The sequence below is a fragment of the Myodes glareolus genome, chromosome 2 (assembly GCF_982192425.1).
Source record: "Myodes glareolus chromosome 2, mMyoGla1.1, whole genome shotgun sequence".
Lineage (NCBI taxonomy): Eukaryota > Metazoa > Chordata > Mammalia > Rodentia > Cricetidae > Myodes > Myodes glareolus.
The window spans coordinates 108,062,641-108,081,823 of NC_142027.1; the positions used below are offsets into that span (position 1 = coordinate 108,062,641).

The 19,183-nt window shown below is 38.0% G+C and overlaps 1 protein-coding gene across 12 annotated transcripts in view; it reads right to left on the reverse strand.

Annotated features, from left to right (window-relative positions):
* The window catches only part of LOC125398814 (cytochrome P450 3A13-like), a 90,665-nt gene that overhangs the window by 57,227 nt on the left and 14,255 nt on the right, over nt 1–19,183 (reverse strand). For 5 of the 12 annotated variants that reach the window (XM_087903426.1, XM_087903425.1, XM_085682785.2 and 2 more), the window contains exons 1-2: nt 15,419–15,503; nt 2,739–2,832 (exon numbers count right to left, since the gene is read on the reverse strand). The gene's annotated coding sequence lies outside the window, so the exon portion shown is untranslated. Of the gene's footprint in view, nt 1–2,738; nt 2,833–4,275; nt 5,126–11,989; nt 14,542–15,418; nt 15,506–19,183 lie in introns of those variants that run through there. The other 7 variants (XM_087903427.1, XM_087903428.1, XM_087903430.1 and 4 more) reach the window with 5 other exon arrangements.

Genomic DNA, 19,183 nt, shown 5'->3' on the forward strand with positions numbered 1-19,183 from the left:
ACTTAACTCCCTAGGTCCAAATGAGAAGCAGAGAGAGGGAGAACGTGAGCAAGGAAGGCAGAACCAGAGGGAACCTTCATCCGACGATGGATGGAGATTTTGACAGAGACCCACAGTGAAGCCCTGGACTGAGCCCCCAAGGTCCAAATGAGGAGCAGAAGGAGGGACAACATAAACAAGGAAGTCAGGACCGGGAGGGGTGCGTTCACCCACTGATACAAGGGGACTGATCTAATGAGAGCTCAACAAGGCCAGCTGGACTGGGTCTGAACGAGAATGTGATCAAACCGGATTCTCTGAATGTGGCTGACATGGGGGCTGTCTGAGAAGCCACTGACAATGGCACTGGGACTAGTTTCCTCTGTATGTACTGGCCTTTTGGAATCCTAGTCTGTTTGGATGCTCACCTTCCTAGACCTGGAGGGAGAGGGGAGGAACTTGAATTTCCCACAGGCCAGGAAACCCTGACTGCTCTGGACTGGAGAGGGATGAGGAGAGGGAGTGGGGGGAGTGGGAGGGTAGTGGGAGGAGAGGCGAAAGTAGAAATTTTTATAAATTAATAAAAAAAAAGAATTTTAATAATCCTAAAAAAATAATAAAAAAAGCAATGCTGTTTAACATACACGCTTGTCATGAGTTGTCAGCTTATGTAAGACTCTCAGTCTCAGTTATGTGTCTTCTTTACTTTTTGTCTCCGGTCCTCATCCTCCACATCTCACAACCTAACCATTTGGGACCCTATTTCCTGCAGATTAAAGTGAAGTTGTGCCCAACGTGGGGCTCAAGTATAGGAAATATCATTAAGAATGAGCACTGCCTTGAAGAATATATAAAATGAGTCAGATTGGGGACTGTTTATAAGAAGGAAAGGGTGAGAGAACAGCTGAGAGGTTCTAAAGAGCACTTTCTTTTCCTTCCTAGACTGTATTTGTCTCTTCAATCTTGTTCTAACTAATGCTTGTAAAGCATTTAGAAAATTTACTTATATTCATTTTTAAAAAAATCTCCTTGGTTCCCTGAAGAAAGTTCTGTAAATTTAAAGACATGCAAACATGTAGGTGAATGGTTAAAAATACGATACCACTTATGAAGGCCGAGAAAGTTTCCTATTGATGGATTTATGATGAAACAATACCCAGTACTGTCTTTATTTCTTTCTTTTGTTCTTTCTTTCTTTCTCTCTCTTTATTTCCTTCCTTCCTTTTTTCTTTCTTTTCTTTCTTTTTCTTTCTTTCTTTTATTTTATCTGTCTTTCTTCTTTCTTCAATCACATTCCTCCCTCCTTTTCCTTCTTTCCTTCCTTCCTTCCTTCTTTCCTTTTTTTATATATTTCTCATTCTCAGTCTTCCTCCATCAATACCTCACCATTTAAGACCCTCATTTCTTGGATTAGAATCAGCCTAAAATATGCAAAGCCCTGGATTTGATACCCAACCCCCTATTTAACCCCATAATTAGGATATTGCTGTACACACAAGTGATGAGTAAGCAGATACAGGAAACCATGACCATCATCTATACAGCAAGCTTGTGGCCAGTCTTCACTACAGGAAATACTTCTTGAAACAACACCCAGAACCAAAGAAAACATAATGCATAAAAGAATATTTCAAAGGAAATACATTTAAAAGGTCATCTGAAAAATGAAGGAAAAATTATTGCTTTTTCAATTTGCATGGAAGTATGAAATTCTTAATAAATAAAGCAAACAATATTTCAGTTTTGGAGAATTATGATATAATCAAAATCTTTCAACAGTAAAAGTCTCACACTGACACTGTTGTTGGTCTCCTGGGTGTGAAGCTAGGGATGACAGTCCAGGAGCCCATTCCTTTAGAAAGCATCCACAAAGGCTCTGTATAAATTCACAGGTCTAATTATATATGTATGTGTGTGTTTATGTATATATATATAAACACTATACATATATATATATATGTCTCACCACAACTAATTTTTGCACTTTTATGAATGCTTTTTTTAATATCAATTCTGCTTCTGTTTCAAATCACAAAACTCACTTAATGGTTAAATATCAGAGGTTCACAGGTAATATCGTCCCATCTCCCATAATCTCACACCTCAGCATCCTGCATAAGGTTCTACTTTGAAGAAAAAAGGACTAAAACCTTTTTGTTTGAGCTCTCAGTGCACCCCCACTTACACACACAAGAAATCATAAATGAAAAAACACAGTTAGAGCCTTAAAAATAATAACAGCATATGTAATGGTTATATTGAGGATTCAATTATGTGCATATTCCTCATAAGTAACTCTGTGCCTTTATTAGCATGCACCAGAGCTACTCAGCAAGAAAGGCAAATGTTAGTATTCAACTCTGATGTGACTACTGCATTAAAGTTGCTGAAATGTTGCCCAAGATCCTTGATATATATTTCTTCAAACACTGATCGGTGAAACTGTAATTTTCTGGAATCTGTACTGAAAATACTTAAATCTGATGCTTCCAAATTCTATATTTATGGGGTTTTAGTATCTGGTAATACTGTTAACATTTAAGACTGACACCTGACAGAAAATTCAGTTCCCGAAATCCACATGACAAATCCTGCCCAGGATAAATGATCAAAGATCAGCGTGTAGCACAAACTATTCTGAAAGCTGTAAAATGTAGCATCCAATGGCCATATACACGGATGAACTGATATACTCTCATGACATTCATGAAACTGTCACAGACACAAGAACTAAATTAGGGAATACAAACATAACTCACCTTCCTGTATCCAAGCATTGTCCCAACAAAAGGCAGAGGTTGGGGGCCAGGAATCCCTAACTTCTTAAAAAGTCCATGTGAAGAGGTCCCATACCTAAAACATAAAGAAAAAAAAAACAGGTCATGAGCTTGTTAACACACATATATATTCATACATGTACATACAAAAATACACATATTTAAATATTAAAATACATAAACACACATTCACAAATGCACATGCATAAAAATATACATTCACTCATTCAGAAGCATAAATACACTTATTCACATATTTCCTCATTTATGTATATAATTTAGTAGTATATCAGTATGTACTGATTTCTTTTCCTTGGGTACAACTATTGACAGCTACAACAGTCTATCTAGTGAGGGAGAATTTAACATAAAAATGTGGTACAATAATCTAGTTAACACAATTTTATTATTAACTTTGGGTTAACTCTTGAAAACCCCAGTCCTAGAGTTAATATGTAATAAAATTTTGTAACCTTGAATTTAAATGTTACAGAGGTGCTCACCAGAGTTATCAAGTAAGCCATCATAATCAGTGTGGGGAACCAAAATGGAAGATTCACATGAATCCTAAACAACATTGTATAAACAGTCAATAGTGAGGTTTCACAGTGGTGATGGGTAGTCCATGAGCATAACCACTTGACAAGACTCTCTGATTTGTTCTGCCCCTCAGAATGAAAATTGTGCAGAGCTTCCCAGATGCAGTTCTTAGACCAGAATTATGGCTTTTCAGCCAAGAGCAAATGCTGCTCTTGAAGGGGACACAGATTCAGTTACCAGCATCCATATGACAGCTCACAACTGTCTATAATTCCAGTGCCTTGGAAAACTAATGCATTATTTTTAACCTCAAAGGGCCTCTGAAATGCAGGTGGCACATATACATACATGCAGGCAAAACTGTCATATGCACAAAATAAAAATAAATATATTTTTAAGGATATAGAGTTGGAGTCATCTTCTGTTTAAAAATAAAATTTTGGACACCTTCCTCTCTTCCCCCCTACCCTCTGGGGCCACAAGATCTCCCCAGAGCTGCTCCCTTGCACGCTGGGCCTGGGCTGTGGGCTCAGGCCGGCAGGGGCAGTTCCTATGCTTTGAGAGCCTGCCTAACTACAGGCAAGCTCTGTCTCAGCTCGCCACATTCCTGGCCAGCAAGACAGAGTTAACTTCTAGCAGACATCCATTGGAGGAGGGGTGAGTTTGCTCCTGGCCCGAGGGCTTCGGCTAGGAGGAATTCAGACTTTCCCCGCCCCCCTCAACGTTCTGGTCACCTGGCAGAGGCGGCTCCTCTCTGTGGAGCTCTCCCGAATCCCGTCACAGCCTTTATCCAGGCACACCTTCCTCTCTTCCCCCCTTCCCTCTGGGGCCACAAGATCTCCCCAGAGCAACTCCCTTGCGCGCTGGGCGGGGGCTGTGAGTGCAACCCGGCAGGAGGGAGTGCCTGTGTTTCAATAGAATGCCTGAGGAAAGGTAGGCCTTCTGTCAGTGAAGTTCCTGCCCAACAAGGGAACCTGACCTGGTACCAGAAGATCCAAAAGAGAGCATTTGAAGAAGAGATGGGCAAACGCCAAGGCAAGAACTCCTCCAACAATCTAAAAAACAACATGAAAACATGAGATCCCAATGACCCTACAATAGAAGGACTTGAACCTCTTCATTCAGAAGAAGCGGAAAAAATGCCATTATGAAAGCAATAGAGTCCCTTAAACAGAATATGAATAACTCCCTTTAAGAACTGGGTGAGAAGTACAACAAAAAGATTGAAGAAATGAGTAAAGAAATGGATGAGAAATATAACAAAAAGTTCGAAGAAATGAATAAATCCGTGAATGATACACTGGGAAACCAAGAAAAAACAATCAAACAGGTAATGGAAACAGTTCAAGAACTGAAAACTGAAATGGAGGCAATGAAGAAAACACAAAACGAGGGCAGGCTGGATATGGAAAATCTAGGTAAATGAACAGAGATTACAGAATCAAGCATAACCAATAGGATACAAGAGATGGAAGAACGAATCTCAGAGTCTGAAGATACCATAGAGAAAATAAATGCTCTGATCAAAGAAAACAGCAAATCCAACAAATTCTCATCACAAAACATTCAAGAAATCTGGGACACAATAAAAAAACCAAATCTAAGAATAATAGGATTGAAGAAGGAGAAGAACTGCAGATCAAAGGACCAGAAAATATATTCAACAAAATTATAGAAGAAAACGTTCCAAACCTAAAGAAGGATATTCCTATGAAGGTTCAAGAAGCATACAGAACACCGAATAGACTTGATCAAAAAAAAAAAACCATCCCCTCGCCATATAATAATCAAAATACAAAACATACAGATTAAAGAAAGAATATTAAGAGCTGCAAAGGAAAAAGGTCAAGTAACTTATAAAGGTAAACCTATCAGGCTTACACCGGACTTCTCTATGGAAACCATGAAAGCCAGAAGGTCCTGGATAGAGGTACTGCAGGAACTAAGAGAGCATGGATGCAAACCCAGACTACTATACCCAGCCAAGCTATCGTTCACTATCAATAGAGAAAACAAAATATTCCAGGATAAGAAAAAATTTAAACAATTCGTAGCCACAAACCCAGCCTTACAGAAAGTAATAGAAGGAAAATCGCAACGCAAGGAATCCAACATTGCCAACACTGCCTACAATAACTCAGACATCTAGCGACCCTTCATGAGCGTAACTCAAAGAAGGGACACATACAAACTCTATTAAACAAATAAACAAAAAATAATAATAACCGGAGTCAACAACCACTGGTCATTAATATCACTTAATATTAATGGACTCAATTCACCTATAAAAAGGCACAGACTAAGAGACTGGATATGAAAACAGGATCCAACATTCTGCTGTTTACAAGAAACACACCTCAACCACAAACAGACATCTACTCAGAGTAAAGGATTGGGAAAAGGTTTTTCAAGCAAACGGACCTAAGAAACAAGCAAGTGTGGCCATTCTAATTTCCAACAAAATTGACTTCAAACTAAAATCAATCAGAAGAGATGGAGATGGACATTTTATACTCATAACAGGAACAATTCATCAGGAGGAAGTCTCAATCCTGAATATCTACGCCCCTAATATAAAGCCTCCTACTTATGTAAAAGAAACACTTCTAGAACTCAAGGCAGTCATCAAACCACACACACTAATAGTAGGAGACTTTAACACTCCTCTCTCACCAATGGACAGGTCAATCAGACAGAAACCTAACAGAGAAATAAGAGAATTATTGGAGGTATTGAATCAAATGGACTTAACAGACATCTATAGAGCGTTCCACCCAAATAGGAAAGAATATACCTTCTTCTCTGCAGCTCATGGAACCTTCTCGAAAATTGACCACATACTGGGTAACAAAGCAAACTTCCACAGATACAAAAAAATATGAGTAACCACCTGTGTCTTGTCAGGCCACCATGGATTAAAGTTAGAATTCAACAACAATGCTACACCCAGGAAGCCAACAAACACATGGAAGTTGAACAGTCAACTACTGAATCACCCCTGGGTCAAGGAAGAAATAAACAAAGAAATTAAAGTCTTCCTTGAATTTAATGAAAATAAAGACACAACATACTCAAACCTATGGGACACTATAAAAGCAGTGCTAAGAGGAAAGTTCAAAGCACTAAGTGCTCAATTAAAGAAAACGGAGAAAGCACACATTGGAGACTTAACAACACACTTGAAAGCTCTAGAAAAAAAGAAGCTGATTCACCCAGGAGGAATAGAAGACTGGAAATAATCAAACCGAGGGCTGAAATCAACAAAATAGAAACACAGAAAACAATCCAAAGAATCAATGAATCAAAAAGCTGGTTCTTGGAGAAAATCAACAAGATCGACAAACCTCTATCCAAATTAATCAAAGGGCAGAGAGAGAACATGAAAATTAATAAGATCAGAAATGAAAAGGGGGACATAACAACAGGCACTGATGAAGTTCAGAGAATCATTAGGTCTTACTATGAAAATTTATATGCCACAAAGTTGGAAAATGTAAAAGAAATGGACATTTTTTAGATAAGTACCATATACCAAAGTTGAACCAAGACCAGGTGAACAATCTAAATAGACCCGTCAGTCATGAAGAATTATTAAGAATAATTAAGAATATTAAGCTGTTATTAAAAATCTCCCTACCAAAAAAAGCCCAGGACCAGATGGTTTCAATGCAGAATTCTACCAGAACTTCCAGGAAGAGCTAATACCTATACTCCTTAATGTATTTCACAATATAGAAACAGAAGACTCATTGCCAAACTCTTTTTATGAAGCTACAGTTACCCTGATACCAAAACCACACAAAGACACAACCAAGAAAGAGAATTACAGACCAATCTCACTCATGAACATTGACGCAAAAATACTCAATAAAATACTGGCAAACCGAATCCAAGAATACATTAGAATAATTATCCATTATGATCAAGTGGGCTTCATCCCAGAGATGCGGGGTTGGTTCAACATACACAAATCTAACAATGTAATCCATCATATAAATAAACTGAAAGAAAAAAACCATATGATCATTTCATTGGATGCTGAAAAAGCATTTGACAAAATTCAACACCCATTTATGATAAAGGTGTTGGAGAGATTGGGGATACAAGGATCATAACTAAATATAATAAAAGCAATATACAGCAAGCCGTCAGCTAACATCAAATTGAATGGAGAGAAACTCAAAGCCATTCCACTAAAATATGGAACACGACAAGGCTGTCCACTCTCACCATACCTCTTCAATATAGTGTTTGAAGTTCTAGCAATAGCAATAAGACAACATAAGGGGATCAAGGGGATTCGAATTGGAAAGGATGAAGTTAAACTTTCGTTATTTGCAGACGATATGATAGTGTACATAAGCGACCCCAAAAACTCTACCAAAGAACTCCTACAGTTGATAAACAACTTTAGTAATGTGGCAGGATACAAGATCAACTCCAAAAAATCGGTAGCCCTCCTATATACAAAGGATAAAGAAGCAGAGAGGGAAATCAGAGAAACATCACCTTTCATGATAGCCACAAATAGCATAAAATATCTTGGGGTAACTCTAACCAAGGAAGTGAAAGACCTATTTGACAAGAACTTTAAATCCTTGAAGAAAGAAATTGAGAAGGATACCAGAAAATGGAAAGACCTTCCCTGCTCTTGGATTGGGAGAATCAACATAGTAAAAATGGCAATTCTACCAAAAGCAACCTATAGATTCAATGCAATTCCCATCAAAATCCCACCAAACTTCTTCACAGATCTTGAGAGAACAATAATCAAGTTTATATGGAAAAACAAGAAACCCAGGATAGCCAAAACAATCTTATACAATAAAGGAACTTCTGGAGGCATTACCATCCCTGACTTCAAACTCTATTACAGAGCAACAGTGTTGAAAAGAGTTTGGTATTGGCATAACAAAAGAGAAGTCTTCCTATGGAATCGAATAGAAGACCCGAGTATTAACCCACAAACTTATGAACACCTGATTTTTGACAAGGGAGCTAAAGTTATACAATGGAAGAAGGATAGCATCCTTAACAAATGGTGCTGGCATAACTCGATGTCAACCTGTAGAAGAATGAAAATAGATCCATATCTATCACCATGCACAAAACTCAGGTCCAAATGGACTAAAGATGAATATTTTGCTTATCACCATAGATCCTTCATCTGGCGAAGGACGGCGATACAGACGGAGACCCACATTGGAGCACCGGACTGAGCCCCCCAAGGTCCAAATGAGGAGCAGAAGGAGGAAGAACATGAAAAAGGAAATCAGGACTGCGAGGGATGCTATCACCCACTGATACAAGGGGACTGATCTAATGAGAGTTTACCAAGGCCAGTTTGACTGGGAGTGAACGAGGATGTGATCTAACCAGATTCTTGGAATTTGGCCGGATTCTCTGATTGTGACTGGCCCGAAGTCTTTCTGAAAAGTCATTGACTATGACACTGAGACTTGTTTTCTCTGCATATACTGGATTTTGGGGATCCAGTCTGTTCGGATACTCACCTTCCTGGACCTGGAGGGAGGGGGGAGGAACTTGAATTTCCCACAGGTCAGGAAACCCTGACTGCCCTAAGGGACGAAGAGGGAGGAGGAGAGGGAGTGGGGGGAGTGGGAGGGTGTTGGGAAGAGGGGCAGAAATGGAAACTTTTATAATTTAATAAAATTACTTTCAAAAAAAAGCAATCTATAGATTCAATGCAATTCCCATCAAAATCCCATCAAACTTCTTCAGAGACCTTCAGAGAACAATAATCAAGTTTATATGGAAAAACAAAAAAACCAGGATAGCCAAAACAATCTGATACAATAAAGGAACTTCTGGAGGCATTACCATCCCTGACTTCAAACTCTATTACAGAGCAACAGTATTGAAAACAGCTTAGTATTGGCATAACAACAGAGAAGTTGACCTATGGAATCGAATAGAAGACCCGGGTATTAACCCACAAAATTATGAACACCTGATTTTTGACAAGGGAGCTAATGCTATACAATGGAAGAAGGATATCATCTTTAACAAATGGTGCTGGCATAACTGGATGTCAACCTGTAGAAGAATGAAAATAGATTCATATCTATCACCATGCACAAAACTCAGGTCCAAATGGATTAAAGACATCAACATTAATCCGACCACTTTGAACCTGATAGAAGAGAAAGTGGGAAGTAGTCTACAAGATATAGGCACTGGAGACCACTTCCTAAGCAGAACACCAGGAGCGCAGATAATAAGAGAAACAATGAATAAATGGGAACTCCTGAAACTGAGAAGCTTCTGTAAAGCAAAGGACACTGTCAGTAAGACAAAAAGGCTACCCTCTGACTGGGAGAAGATCTTCACAAACCCCTCAACAGACAAAGGTCTGATCTCCAAAATATACAAAGAACTCAAGAAACTAGACACTAAAACTCTAATTAACCCAATTAAAAAATGGGGTACTGAATTGAACAGAGAATTCACAACAGATGAACTTCGAATGTCTAAAAAGCACTTAAGGTCATGCTCAACCTCCTTAGCGATCAGGGAAATGCAAATCAAAACAACTTTGAGATATCATCTTCCACCTGTCAGAATAGCCAAGCTCAAAAACACCAATGATAGCCTATGCTGGAGAGGATGTGGAATGAGGGGAACACTCATCCATTGTTGGTGGGAATGCAAACTTGTGCAGCCACTGTGGAAATCAGTATGGCCGTTTCTCAGGAAACTGGGAGTCAACCTCCCTCAGGACCCAGCAATTACACTCTTGGGAATATACCCAAGAGATGCCCTAACATACTACAAAAGCATTTGTTCAAATAATTAAAGGTCTTTGAGCCTATTATTCGTGATCCTAGAGAAGCTAAATAAGAAGGTGAACCTGATGAAAATCTTGTAGCTATCCTTCTGGAGATTGGAAATAGACAAGAGTGCCAGGTAACCTCGGGTGCATGGGGGGGGTGGGGGGAGCTGTTGGAAGGGGAGAGGGTTAGAGAGAAGGGAGTAGGGGAGGAATGGGGAAAGATCGGGGGACTGGGATGGGGGAGGGAGGAAAGATGGATATGGGATCAGGGAAGTATATACCTCAACTAAGGGAGTCATTTTAGGGTTTACAAGAGACTTGATTATAAAGGGGATCCCAGGTCCAAGGAGAGATCCCCAGATTGTTCTTTGGACAGAGGAGAGGGTGCCTGAACCGGCCTTGGCCCACAACCATACTGATGAATATTTTGCATATCACCATAGAACCCTCATCTGGCGATGAATGGAAATGGAGGCGGAGACCCACGTTGGAACACTGGACCTAGTTCTCTAGGTCCAAACGAGAGGCAGAAGGAAAGAGAACGTGAGCAAAGAAGGCAAGAGCAGAGGAAACCTTCATCTGACGTTGTATGGCGATACAGACGGAGACCCATATTGGAGCACCGGACTGAGCCCTGCACAGTACAAATAAGGAGCAGAAAGATGAAGAAAATGAAAAAAGAAATCAGGACCACGAGGGACACGAGCACCCACTGATACAAGGGGACTGATATAATGAGAGTTCACCAAGGCCAGTTGGACTGGGACTGAACGAGGACGTGATCTAACCAGATTCTCAGAATTTGGCAGGATTCTCTGAATGTGGCTGGCCCGGAGCCTTTCTGAAAAGCAATTGACAATGACACTGGGACTTGTTTCCACTGCATATACTGGATTTTGGCGATCCTTTCTGTTTGGATTCTCACCTTCCCTGGACCTGGAGGGAGGGGGGAGGAACTTGAACTTCCCACAGGGCAGGAAACGCTGACTGCTCTTAGGGATGGAGAGGGAGGAGGAGAGGGAGTGGGGGGAGTGGGAGGGTGTTGGGAGGAGGGGCGGAAATGGAAACTTTTATAATTTAATAAAATAAAATAAAATAAAATAAATTTTAATGTATATTGAATATTGGAAATAAATAGATATTCTTCATATCAAAAAACAAATTATTTAAAAACATGTAAAGAAGATAAATTACTTTAAGAAACAAAAAAAAATAAAAATAAAATTTTGGTGCTGCAGCTGTCTTGTAATAAACACCTCAAACAAATTCCTGTAATAACCACTCATGTTTCTGCAATGTAGACTTTAGACAAATGTCTACCTTGGTCTTTCAGTGGTGCCCTGCTGAAGTGTAATATTGTTTCCTCTTGTCTTTCCAGGAAAGGTTGAACAGCACTAGGCTGTGCCCAAATGAAGTGACTAATTCTATACTGTTTCTTCATAGATACACAAGGCCAGCTTTCTGTACTAAGATGATCACTCACAAGACATTTAGGTATTAACTGTTGTCTGTAATCCAACTTCTGTGACAATATTCTCAGAACAGTCAGGCCTGAGTCTAAGTAATATCTCATATTTAGATTATCACATTGTGGGTTCTAGATCCTGCAAATCCTCATATTCTGTTGTGACAAACTAATTACAAACAAAGGCAGGAAACAATCCTATAGAAACAACTCAGTCTAACCATTTTAAGCCTACTGGAACTTTAACAGTAATTGAGAACTTTTGACTGAAAAGCACAGTGAGATCCATGGGTTAGTTTACAGTCAAAATGTGTTCAGCTGTGCCAGTATTAATTTCCATTGGATTATATCTTCCTGTTTTCAGATACATAAAAAGGGTCTGAGAATCATTCCAATTCTAGAGACACAAAGGAGAGGCATCCAGCCCTTACTCACAGGTAAAGGAGCACCAGGATGGTAGCCTGCAGTGCCCATGTTTCCATGGAAAGGTTTAGAAACAGGTCTATGACTCTTTTCTTCCAAGAAATCTGCTCTCTGACTTTTTCTTGTAGGTGAGAACTTTACTTCTCCTTCTGACACCAGGGGTGTAAATGTGAAGCTAAGCCACAGTATTTATTTTTTTAAGAAATGGGGTGGAGCAGTTGATACTGCCAGTAGAAAGACCAAGTGTGTATCTGTCATGGGTATGGAGAATATGGGTGTCCTCTTCAGTTGACAGTTCACAATAGTTCATGCTAACCCACATTTTGACTTCTTCGCTGTTGTTTTCTTTAGGTAATTAGTAACTAATTAAACCAATGCTCTCAGTGAGACCAAAGGTCATAGTTGTTTATCAGAAATGCAGTAGTCTAATTGACATTAAATTTTCTTTTATGTTTCTGTGGCTGTCTTCACTGCTAAAAACATTAAATCTTTGCATACAAATCTCATCTCTAAATCTTTATAAATGTGTATTCCTTTTCTGGAATTCCTGTGTATTATATTATATTTCATAAGTACTTTAGGCAAAACAATCATGCCTTCCCTTCAAAATCTAAAGTTCATCTTGTATTACTTTTGTTGCCTTTTTTAATTAATGTTATATTCTTTTTTTTCATTTCTATTTTTTATTAAAATACTTTTTTGATTACAGAGACAACCAACAAGAATATACGCAATTACATATGTTATAGGCCATGCCAAATGCAATAAACAGACTCTTGGAAATGAACAAAAGAATTTAAAGTCTTGAAAGGTACTGTCTAAGTACAAACCATTCAACTGTGCCCAGTTCTAAGCCTTGTTTTCCAGAGGAGCTTTAGTTTCTTTTCTCTATTTTGAAAGTTTTTTGATTTATAAATACTTGTTCAAATATTCAAATGGCAATGCTCTCAGTGAGACCAGAGGTCATAGTTGTTTATCAGAAACGCTGTAGACTGGTTGACATTAAATTTTCTTTAATGTTTCTGTGGCTGTCTTCACTGTAAAACATATTAAATCTTTGCACACAAGTCTTTACACATGTATATTCCTTTCTCTGGAATCCCTGTGTATTTTAGAAGGAATTTATCACTTTTTATTCAAAAACTTTTTATTCAAAAACTGAAGTTCATCTTGCATTACTTTTGTTGTCTTTTTTGCAACATGGATGGTTTCCACTAACATTCTCATTACACAGGGCTATTATTAAGGTAATATTCTGGAAATTGCTTACTGATATGCCTCCAGTCCCTGTGTCAGTTAATTGTATTAAAGATAGCTTCAGATGCACCAAAATGTATTAGAACATGCCCCTTGAATTAATTTGATCAGGAGAAAACCCATGGTTGTTTTCTTCACTTTTCCTCCTGACCGTTCCCTTTGTCTGTAACAGGTAGTGATCTATCTGTGATCTCTCCCTGTCATTCTGTCTGGACCCATTGCTCACGTATGAGATATTAACAAAGGGCATTGTTTTATATTTATTGAAGATCATAAAGCATTGCATGGGAATAGATGATAAATTTTTAACAGAAAAATTTTACAGATTACAAGGAGAAAATTGATTTACTAACACCAACAAACATCTAAACACACAAAAAACCAGAAAGCACTCTAAATATACACTATGAAGCTACATCTATGCATTGTTTATAATGCTTATGGTAGATATTTATTTACTGGGTTGCTTTCAACCTATTAGCTATTGTAGCAAATGGTTACTACAACCCACTAACACACATATGCATTACTCTAAATCTGTGGCAGGATGGGATATATAATAATAATTTAAACTGTGCATTAGCTTAGGTAGTAAAAACATATTACATGAAAAATTCAAAGCAAATAAAGTTGATTGGGACACTGTTGCCTTAAAAGGAGGTTAAACAAACAGGGTAAATACACAGTAGAGTACCATGTTAAATCTTATGCAACGCAAGGGTATATTATTAACTTGGCTTACAGGTTCAGAAAAAGTTCAGTTCCTTTGAATATAAGAGACTACAAAACACACAAGATATATAGAATTGTATCAATATCAAGTCCTGATAAGATTGGACATCCATAAGTGTTTTTCAGTTGAGTTGGAGGGATTATTAATTTACAAATGCCTTTCTAATTGTCCAGGAAATGGGATGCTTTACATGAATGGCCTAACTTATTGCTTGACTGATACTGAATTCATAGGCAGAAATAACCACCTTAAAAGCATGATGTCACACATATCACTGTTTAGTGATTGTCAATGTCACCTGTGAATTCATACCACAATCCAGATGGGAGAACCCTTCTAAGTACAATCTTAGGAATCACACAGGAATGTCTGAAGGAATGATTCCATGGTTAATAAGTTTATGTGGTGCAGTCAGAAGAACAGGAAAGTGGCCCACATTCGCACCTAAGTCTCCCATACCCTAAGTTCAGATCCTAAAGACACAATCATCTACCCTCTTCTTTTTGACCCACTGCTCACCCTGTTTCTGTGCTCTTGACCCCAACTTGGGCAGCTATTCACTGCTCAGGTGCAGGTCAATGCAATCAGAAGAACAGGTAAAGCCACACCAGCTGAAAGAATAGATAGGCAAACTCAAAACTGCCAGAACTGCAGATAAGTGACCCACCTGTATAACTCCTCTATTTTTCCCACACCCACCCTTACTAACAATATCACCAATGACCCCTCTCCTCCTGATCACCATGTACCACCATTAACTTAAGTGGAGACTTCCTGCTAGACTAGATATCAGACTTGTTACCTGAACAACAGGGCAGCAGACCAAAGAAGACCAAAGTGGAAACAGAAACTAAGGAGCACAACACGAAACCAACAAAGACAAACTTTGAAATCGCCACATAGACCTGTAATCATCCCAAACCCAGATGCCTAAATTATGGAAAATACAATCAATAACAGTAAGGGCTATATGTCCCCACCAGAACCCAGCTATCCTACTACAGCAAGCCCTGAAAATCCTGACACAACTGAAGCACATGAAAATGACCTTAAAACCAACTTTACAAAGATGATAGAGGTTCTTAAAAAGAAAAATAATAGATTTCTTAAAGAATGGCAAGAAAGCAAGACAAGCAAACAAATATTTGAAGGAAACAAATAACATGGTTTAAGACCTGAAAATGAAAATAGAATCAATAAAAAAAAAACACAAATTGAGAGATTCTGGAAATGGAAAACCTAGGTAGTAGACATGAATTACAGAGGCAAGCATCACCAACAGAAGAGATGGAAGAAACAATATCAGGCATTGATGTTATAATAGAAACAAATAGAAACATCAGTCAAAGAAAATGTTAAATCTAAGAAATTCTTAGCACAAAGATAATGCACAAAACAAACCCACACCAGTTTGGATTCAAAGGGTTACTTATTTGAGGGGAAAAACTTACAGAACACCATCCTACACGACAGCCAGGAAAGGAGTCCAGTCGCTGGAGCAAGAGAGCGAGTGGAGGGCTGCCACTGCTTTTTAAAGAGAAGGAGATCATGCCCCAGGGGGCTGGTATCTCAGCAGCTATTGGTTATAGGAGCTCCTGCAGCACCTCCCCCTTTTGTTTAAGTAAGAGAGTCCTAAACCTACTACAAAATTGTATGCAATAAGAACAAATATCCTATCCTAACTAGCTTAAGTCTTGTATTATAAATAATTTGACCAAGTCATGAGAGGAAAGTAGCGACATTTATCTAGTCTTCAACCCCATTGAAGATCTGAGAAGGGAAACAATGTTACCTGAGTAATTAGGAAGTACAATCAAACAACTCCCAAAATATGCAACAAATCACAGAGACAACTGGCTACCTGGGCTATCACCCAAAGTCATATTTGCAGCGTTGAAGCAAACAACTTTGGCTAAGGCCTAGAATAACTGACAGATTATTTTTAAAGGCAACAAAAAATTTTTCAAAACCGTCTTACCGTGTCTTGACAAGATTTGACAGTTCTGCTTATCCATTTCCGGATACTATGTATTTTGTCAGTAGTTGAGGTGTGGGCAGTTTCTTGCCCAGAGGCCGGTTTTGCCAAGAAGAAGACAAGCTCCATGTGGAGTGTCTTTGGTACTCAACAATCTCTTGGGAATAGATCGGTGTTGCCAGGAGTGATTGTGTCTCACTACCACAGAACTCTAAATTAGCTTAAATGCCATTTTCTACAGCTCTTTGAAGAAGCTGAAAATTATTTATACAGAATATAATCTCTATGTATCTAAAGAACCTGATTAATCTAACTATAAATATGACACATAGATGACTATTGATCTACAATTCTTCATACCTATCTAACTTAAAGACTAAGAGAATAAACAACTGTGCAATAAATGAGGACAATGACCTCCAAATGTAAACAATGTATATCAATACATAAACAATATATAAGTATCTTAATAAGAGGTAGAAATGTACACTGCAATATGGTAAATATATATATCAATACAATATATGTATAATCAATACATAAAAAATGTTTTAAACAGAGGTAGAAGCATGCATACAATATTCAATATAATTTAACTTTGTATCATATACAAAATATATGCAGTTGTAATTATCTATAAATAATAACTCACAAATACCAATCTATTATTCCATCATTCAATTTTCTCTTTTTTTTCAAAAAGATCCCTGAGCTTATAAAATTCCTCCCCCAACCCTCAACCATATACAAGTTATAATCAACCTCTGAATAATATCCCTAAATCTGAGGACAAACTTTGCTGGGAGAGGGAACATTGTCCTCTAGAATTACTTCCAGCTGTCATGGGGGCCACGTTCTTTCTGGGGGATCCTGTGAAAGTAAAATGATGGTTAAATTTCAAGATCAATGTCTGGTAAGAAGATTGCAAATAGTCTCTGAGTATTTTGTGGAGGTCTGACCAGAATGTTGTAAAAGATGTGCACCATTTCAAATAACCAAGTTGGACCCATCTTGTGCAGCTGGCACCCAAAACAGGCCTTGTAGTAGTGCTATCAGTATCATGACGTCATATCAACCAGGTGAAATTGTTGTTATGGAGCCCCATCTTTCTGGAAACTTCAAGGATTACTGCAGAAAAATTCATTGTTCATTGTGGAAAGCTTAAACATTAATTATATAGACATAAACAGACATATTTATATATTCAATGAAAGGTATGAGAGATATGGAGAAAAGTAAAGATGTTTTCTAAATTCCCTTTTTTATTCTGTCCCATATCATGGCTCTTGACATGAGACAGAAGTTCTTGGTTTTTCTCTTAACAACAGGCTTGGAATTAGAGAGGGACTGAGCCAGAGTCCAACTCCAAAACCAGCTCTATAAATTTAGAAATATAATGTAGTATATCTTAGACTTTTATATTTACAGACCCTATTCAATTTTCTTGATAGTCCCTATTGGGAAGTTATTTTTCCATCTGTCAGTATTCAAACATCCAGGGTCCCTTTAATTTTCAAAGATGAATGTTTTCCTGCAGAGATAAGAACAGAACCCTGCCCCCATTCTATATGTTTTTCTTACTACCTGTATGATTATCATCATTGTGGATGAGCTGTTATTTCTCCTTTCCAAGAGGAAAAGGAGAAAATTTCCCCTCTTCAAATCTAACCTTTATTAATTTTGATGGTATCCACAATTTTTCTTCTCCTATGGAAACAAGAGCAAAACCCCTTCCCCAACATAGCACATCTCCTGGCTTCCATGGAGAGGTCAGCACATCTTTGAAATACCAGTTGATTTAGTTCAGCAGACTTTCCCATTATCCAATGTCTTTCTGCTGCTGTTGTTCTTTTCTCATTAGCATCAAGAAAACTAGAGTTTAATAAGGCATTATGTAATCTATTTCTGCAGGTATTTTCCACTCCTTTCTGTTTATTTAACATATTCTTTATAGTTTGATTTGATCTTTCTATGACTGCTTGACCTATAGGATTGTATGGTATACCTGTAGCATGCTTAATATTATAAGTAAAAAACCATTTTATTTTCCTAGAGACATAAGCTGAGCCATTATCTGTTTTTATTTGTGCAGGTATACCCATGATGGTCATAACTTCTAACAAATGTGTGATTACTGAATCAGCTTTTTCTGAACTTAAAGCAGTTGCCCATTGAAAGTCTGAATAAGTGTCAATGGTGTGATGTACAAATTTGATTTTTCAAATTCTGCAAAGTGGAACACATCCATCTGCCATATTTCATTCCTTTGAGTACCCTTCAGGTTAGTCCCTGCAGGTAGTGGTGTTTAGTTATATAAAGAGCAAGTAAGGCATCTCTTTATACTCTCTTTAGTTTGTTCCCATGTAATGGAAAACTCTTTCTTTAAACTTTTGTTATTGACGTGATTTTTTTATGAAATTATGAGGCCCACATTGGGTGCCAAATAATGCATAAAATAATCCCACACCAGTTTGGATTCAAAGGGTTATTTATTTGAGGGGAAAAACTTACAGAATACTGTCCTACACAACAGCCAGGAAAGGAGTCTAGTCGCTGGAGCAAGAGAGTGAGTGGAGGGCTGCCGCTGCTTTTTAAAGAGAAAGAGACCATGCCCCAGTGGGCTGGTATCTCAGCAGCTATTGGCTGAAGGAACTCCCACAGCACAAAAATCCAGGAAATCTGAAACAAAATCTAAGAATAATAGGAATAAAAGAATATTTTTATCCCAAAGGCCCAGAAAATATTTTCAGCAAAATCATAGAAGTAAAATTTCCTAACCTAAAGAAGGGCATGCCTATAAAGGTGCAAGAACCTTTCATAATGTCAAATATATTGGACTAGAAAAGAAAGATCCATTGTCACATAATAATCAAAATACTAAATGCATAGATCCAAAACAGGATATTAAAAGGTGTAAAGAAAAAAAAGCCAAGTAATATATAAAGGCAGGCCTATGAGAATTACACCTGACTTATCATTGCAGACTCTAAACTCCAGAATGGCCTGGACAGATGTTCTGAATATTCAAAAAGACCACAGACGTCAAGCCCAAACTACTATACATGCAAAATTTTCAATCACTATAGATGGAGAAAGAAATTCATAATAAAGTCAAAAGCAAACTATATTTATCTATAAATCACCCCAAAGAAGATAATAGAAAGAAAACTCCAAAGCAAAGAAGTTTAACTACATCCATAAAAAAGGGCAGAAAAAGCAAAAGGGAAACACACTCACATAT